At 44.5% G+C, this 6,245-nt stretch overlaps 1 long non-coding RNA gene across 1 annotated transcript; it reads left to right on the forward strand.

The window, feature by feature from the left end:
• The first annotated feature begins 482 nt into the window (after nucleotides 1-482).
• LOC142007164 (uncharacterized) lies at nucleotides 483-3,884 on the forward strand. The gene is made up of 3 exons (XR_012643899.1): nucleotides 483-952; nucleotides 2,672-2,837; nucleotides 3,789-3,884. It is a non-coding gene; the product is annotated as an uncharacterized LOC142007164 (long non-coding RNA).
• Nucleotides 3,885-6,245: the final 2,361 nt, after the last annotated feature.

A 6,245-nucleotide genomic window follows, 5' to 3' on the forward strand; every position in this document is an offset into this window, starting at 1 on the left:
GAGGGACTGTTGGGCATGACAGATCAGAACAACTGGGCATATTCTTTTGTAAGAGATGTCCTATGATGATAAGTCAAACGTATCAGAGGACTTCACTAGATATAGCTGGCAGAGGACTTGGGGACAAGGGAAAAAGCAAGAGCTCTGAGCCCCACATAGAAGACCTTGTCTGACTGAGACATTCAAAGATAAAACAAATGATTGTTAGAAACATAAGGTATCTTCTTTCATGTAAATGAAGGATTCTTATCCCAATTACTTAATGCAAAGTTTAATCCAGATATACTACACAAACAATTTCTTTTGTTTTAAAATGCTTCTATTTCAATCAGTCTTTCTTCAACACAGATAAACAGGTCTTAGACAATTGGCTGGGTAATTTTGGACAGACAGTTTTGAAGAAAGACAAACCTTTGAGGAGAGGCCAAGAAACAGATTCTGAAACCTCTCCCCACTTACACGTCTCAGTTAACAGGCTCTGGGCTAAGACGATCCCATCCCAAGAGGTGTGTCGTGCAGAGTTGTGGTTAGACTGACACACTGGAAAACACAAGTTAAAGAGGACAAGAGACACTGTATGAGAAAATTAAAGTCAATAAGACATTGTAACAGGACTTGATAGTCCTTAAGGGAGGCTGTAAGCTTAGCACAGCCCAGAATGAAGACATGCCAGGAATTCTAGCTTTCAACCTGATGGGAGCTGGGGACATGACAGTGAGTCCTGCTGGGGATGTTAAGTAAGTTCCATTTCCATAGTGTGAAAGGAAAGTGTAAGCTGTGTGGTGGTTCTCCCTGCTGAGACACTCTGGGAAGGATCAGAATGGGAGAAAGAGCCCAGTGGAGTGGATGTGGATGGAGAAGGGGAATGATGAACTTGAGCACTGCATCTCCCCAGAGGGAAAAGGACTTTCTAGAAGAACCCTATAGAAGAGGCCTGGAAAGAGGATTGGAGGTTAGTAACATGATAATTCCCGGGCGTATTCTCAGGAAGGGCACAAGAAGGGTGATAGGGTGAAATTGTAGGAGACACCTACTTTTATCATATAGGTCCCTTGTTTGTATTTGAAGGAGGGCTGAGCTTTCAGATGACAGTGAGGCAACATCTGGAGATGTTGGATTTATATATTTGAACCTAAAGGTGTGACTCCCTGATGGAAGGGGAAGAAGGTTCAGATAGATCCTGGAGAGAGTGCTGTAGCCTCGTGAACAAGTAACTGTGTGTGTGTGGGGTGGGGGGCGGTGGTATTTTGTTTTGACTTTTGTTTGCTCTGAAACCAGTGGAGGTTCTGCACTAGCCAGAAAACAAAACTACCCATGAAGAAGGGAAACTGAGACAGCAGATGCCCCTGTGCAAAGGGGAGGGTTGGTTCCCCATTATAGATGCATTGGGTCATTAAGACAACAAAAACAATGGAAGTAAACAAGAATGCAAAAATTACAGAATGATGCACAATATACGTGAAAGGTTGTTGGCAAAAATTATAATACTGAGTCATTTGAGGGGAAAAGATTTCCTGTGTTACTAAATATTACATCATAATACTAGATAAACATCTGGGAAATGTTAAGACTGAATTCTTTTTTTATTTCAACCACTTTTCCCTGTATTTGCGATCTGAGTAAGATTGTGCTAGTCCTTATGGATTTTTCCAGATTAGGAAAGATAATGAAGTTTAATTGGTGGTTCACTGTCCTACTTAACTTAACTTTTGTTTCTCCTCGTCTACACAAATTATATAGCTCTCGCTGTAAGACAAAAAACGGTATTTTTTCAATCAGACAATCGGGTCTGCTTAATTTGATTGAAAACTCTGCCTAGCACACAAGGGCACAATTTAAGATTGTTTTATCTGGTTATGTTGTATTTGAGGTGGGAATATAACTAAAGTTAACTCTGAAGTAAGTTGGTAGAGAAAGGACCTTTCTGGCAATGGAGACTGGGCATTTGTAGGTACACGTTGTTCTTCTGTTGATGAGAATTGAAAGACATAATGTTAAATTATACAAGCCAGTTTGAGCTAAGCAGAACATTCTGTATACTAATCAAGGTGAAACACATTTTTATTCTGGTATATGCTAAACTGGTTGAATTAAAGCTCAGGGAGGGGAAAAGGAGTAAAATCAAACCAGCTAACACCATTTAACATTGTATCTAGTTCAATCCTAATTCATACAAGGCAGAGGGAGAATGAGTGAGGTGCAAGGAACCTTCTCCTCCGTTTTAGGTGGCTGATGTATGGATGAGGTGTATTTGTAGTTCCGAGGTACAGGTGAGTTTAAGGGCTGCACTTTTATGAGGGTGCCTGTCGAGAAAGTGGAGTATAATGGAGCATGGGAAGAATTCCAAAAGATGTAGCAGCAGGTACACTGATTCTGAAGTCCTGGGAGGCATTCTGACTGACACCCAGGCATGCCTCAAAGTAAAATGTCTTAAAGTTCAATTCAGGATGACAATGAACTTGGACTCTGCTCAAGGTTTCGAAGAAACAACCTGAAAGTCTTTGAAACCGCAAAGACCTGAAAGAAACAATACCTTTCCCTAGAATTCAGCCTTTTCATGATAAACACAATCCTGCCATAACACCCCCCGCAGCCCTCTCTTTAGCTGTCTCCGGTTAAGAGGAGAGGAATAACTCTTTTCTGGGCAATCACATTGTATTCTTGCTGTCAGAAAAAAGGAGTATAAAGCCTTGTCTCACCCAGAAGACCTGAGAATAATCCAGAAGGAGAGTGAGAACATGGATTGGGTATCTTTCTTCCTGTGTACAGCAGTTAACTCAACTCTCTCCTGTTATGTCAGCACATCATGGATGCGATATTAAAGCTGAGCTACAACTGTAAGTGAAGTTTACCTTTACCCTCGCCCTTCTGTCCATGACTGCTCCCTCCATGTGTGTGCATCCCAAAGCTAGTTACAACAAATCTGGACCCTCTGCAAAGTGTTTGCAGGGCCCCTGGCTGCATGCAACCCCACATCCCTTACCCAGATCAGTCCTGCCTCCTCTGCCATCTTAGCTGGGTGTTTCAGTTCCATGAAGATATGTGTATTGGGGTGGGGAGAGGTAGGAGAATATTGGATATAGGCCTTCTTTTAAACCTGACAAGGGGCCATTTCTATCATGTGCTCCTGCCAGGGATGTAATAACAAGGGCCAGACCTTGATTCCCAAAGGCTTTGGCTAACACCACAGAGCCCACGCAGCACGCAGGTGCTTTTGTTGCATGCCGTATGACGCTCAGGCATGAGCAGCAAACACGACACTAGCATTTAAACTACCGGTCTCCCCAGTCAGCAGCTGTTCTGGGAACAGTGAGTGACCCAGGCATGGTGCACCTGACCACACTTTCGATCTGCATGGCAGGGGCAACACTTCTGGGGAAGGACAAAGTTGTGTCGGCATAGAGCACATTCTATGCGATTAGATTATATCTTGTAATGTTGGGCAGGGCACAAAGTGGAAAACAGATCTATGAAAAGGTGGCAGGGGGGAGCAGGCAACTGTCCCTGCTGCTCCATAGTAACAAATGACACTTCCCCTCCCCACCCCACCCCCACTACAGGGTAACTATCCTGTAACTGAAAAGGAGATGCTCCCTGCCTACACCTATAGGAGGCAGCCATATTGTCCCACAGTACCAAACCTGTACATCTGAGCTCTGGAGAGATCTGTGGCAGGAGGGGGAGAAGGAACCCTCTCTTCAAGGCATTAATAGGCAGTGGTTCTGCTCTGAGGGGGTGCTCCAACCTATTGGCATATTAAACTTGTTGGCTGTCATTGGAAATTTCAGGGTTATTTCGCCCTGGACAGAGCTGGAAGAAATTGTGCTGAGCAGACTCTCGTAAGAGTCACTCTACCCCCCGGAGGAGTCCAGTTTATCTTGGATGGGAGGTAAAGCTCTCTGGATCAAGCCAGCAGAAGGCATGTGCATATCTTAAAAATACGCTATTTGCTGTTGATTTTCCTGGGTACTTAGCTGTTGCAATTTATTATTGTTAAGGTATAAAGAAAAATATTCTGTTTAGTGAAGATTTAACAACCAATCTTTTGCTCTCAGATGAAGGATCTATGGGATTTGCTTACTTCATCAATAAAGCTACAGCCTGGGGATCTGACTGAATTTCAGAGAGTGGGCTACAAACACTGGGGCATCTATGTGGGAAAGGGACGTGCGCTCCACTTCACATTTCCAGGTAAATAAGAAAAAAAAGATGAATCCTTCCATAGGTTCATCCCATAATCCAAAGTTATTCTCATCTAATGACAGTTTGTCTCTTGAGCTCACCCCAGTTCCCAGTGGGACAGGTGCACAGAGCACATGACCTATCATTAGAGTTTATGCACACTGGGCCCTTGGCATTCTCTTGAGAGAGATGAAGGCCTGAATGGGTCCGGGAGATTGAACTCTTCTTTCACCTGAGGGATATCTGCTCTAGCAGGTGGCTAAAGCACATTGAGGTTGTTGGGTAGCAACATGGGGGAAGCACACTTGCGAAATGGCAATAATTAAAACTGTTCTCGCATCTCTTCCTCAAGCCTGTGATCCTCTGTTTATAAACTGTACATAGTCTTAGAGCCTGTCTTGATGCACCACAGAGTTAGGAGACCTCTAGTATCAGAGGGGTAGCTGTGTAGTCCGTATCTGCAAAAACAACAAGAAGTCCTGTGGCACCTTGCAGACAGATTTTTTGGAGCATAAACTTTTGTGGGCAAAGACCCACTTTGTCAAAGCTTATGCTCCAAAAAGCTGTTAGTCTATAAGGTGCCACAGGACTTCTTGTTGTTTTTGTGGGTACAGACTAACACAGTTACCCCTCTGATATTTGTCACCATGAAAGGCTCCATATTTAGCTGTATGGAGTGGAGACCTCTAGCAATTTCTCACACTTCAATCACAAACCAACAGCCACTGATCACTCAGAGCTCTGATAGCCCTTCCATGGCCCAGGCGCAACAGCTAAAGAAGATTCAGTACCCAAAATTAGTGCCAGGCAGTTTGGGCCCTGATTTGCTCAGTTCAGATTTGGGGTACAAATCGGACCCTTCTGCTTTTCCCTCAAAATAATAGTTCAACACTAAAAACAACAAGAAGTCCTGTGGCACCATACAGACTTACAGATAGGATGCAACAGGACTTCTTGTTGTTTTTGAAGATACAGACTAACTCGGCTACCTCCCTGATACATTTCAACACGAGTGTTTAGTATTTTAATTGTATTTCGCGAACATGCTCAAGTGGCTTCCATTACGATAGTATCTGAGCACCTGCCAATCCCTACTGCATTTGCCCCCTTCCTGTAAAGTAGGAAACTACTAATATCCCCATTTTATAGCGGGGAACTGAGGCAGAGAGCCACACTGTGTCCCAAATAAGCCAAAGGTGTAACAGGAAGTCTGGAAGAGCAGAGCCTTGACTCCGGGTCTCCCAAATTACAGGTTGATACCTAACCACTCAGCAACCTTTTCTCTCCCTTCCAGCAGGAGACTTGCATACAGGAGTTGGTCTTCTCGGGCCAGCCAAAAGAAGCAGCACTAAGCATGTCTTTTCTAGATATCACTCTGGCTGAATTTTTTGGACAATAGTCTGCAACAGGGTGGGTCACCGGGATCACCCTTGAGACTACCACATGAGAGACTGAACATCCCATTGAACCTGCCTACCTACCCTCTCGAGCACCCCACCAAATAAGTTGCCTCTAAGCTGTGTGCTGCCATGGAGCTTCCAATTAAGCTGGAGCAAGGAGGGAGTCCCTCTCCCCAAGCCCTGACGCTGCCAGGGATGGTGGGGAGAAGCCCTCTCCCCACCACCTCCAGAATGGTGATGCCACAGTTGTTAAAGAGAAGTCCCTCCTTCTCAGCCCCAGCAAAGTAGAGAGGCACCCCTAGACACCAGCATAGCATTGAGCTGTTGCAAATGGGGGGAAAGGGGTCCCTCCTCACCAGCCCAATTTGTCCACATCTTTCCTGACATGTGGTACCCAGTACTCCAGTAGAGCAGAAGAATTACTTCTTATGTCTTGCTTACAACACTCCTGCTAATACATTTCAGAACAACGTTTGCTTATTTTACAACAACATGGCACTTGTTGATTCATACTTAGCTTATGGTCCATTGTGATCCCCATATCCCTTTCTGCAGCACAGTAAACCCTTGATCTAACAGACTCCGATTTAAGACTTTGGAAGTAAGAGATGCTATCCACCAGCTGCCCCACTTCCCTCCCAAAATGCTGGTGACTTGCCAGAG

The sequence above is a fragment of the Carettochelys insculpta genome, chromosome 1 (genome assembly GCF_033958435.1).
Source record: "Carettochelys insculpta isolate YL-2023 chromosome 1, ASM3395843v1, whole genome shotgun sequence".
In the NCBI taxonomy this organism is placed as follows: Eukaryota; Metazoa; Chordata; order Testudines; family Carettochelyidae; genus Carettochelys; species Carettochelys insculpta.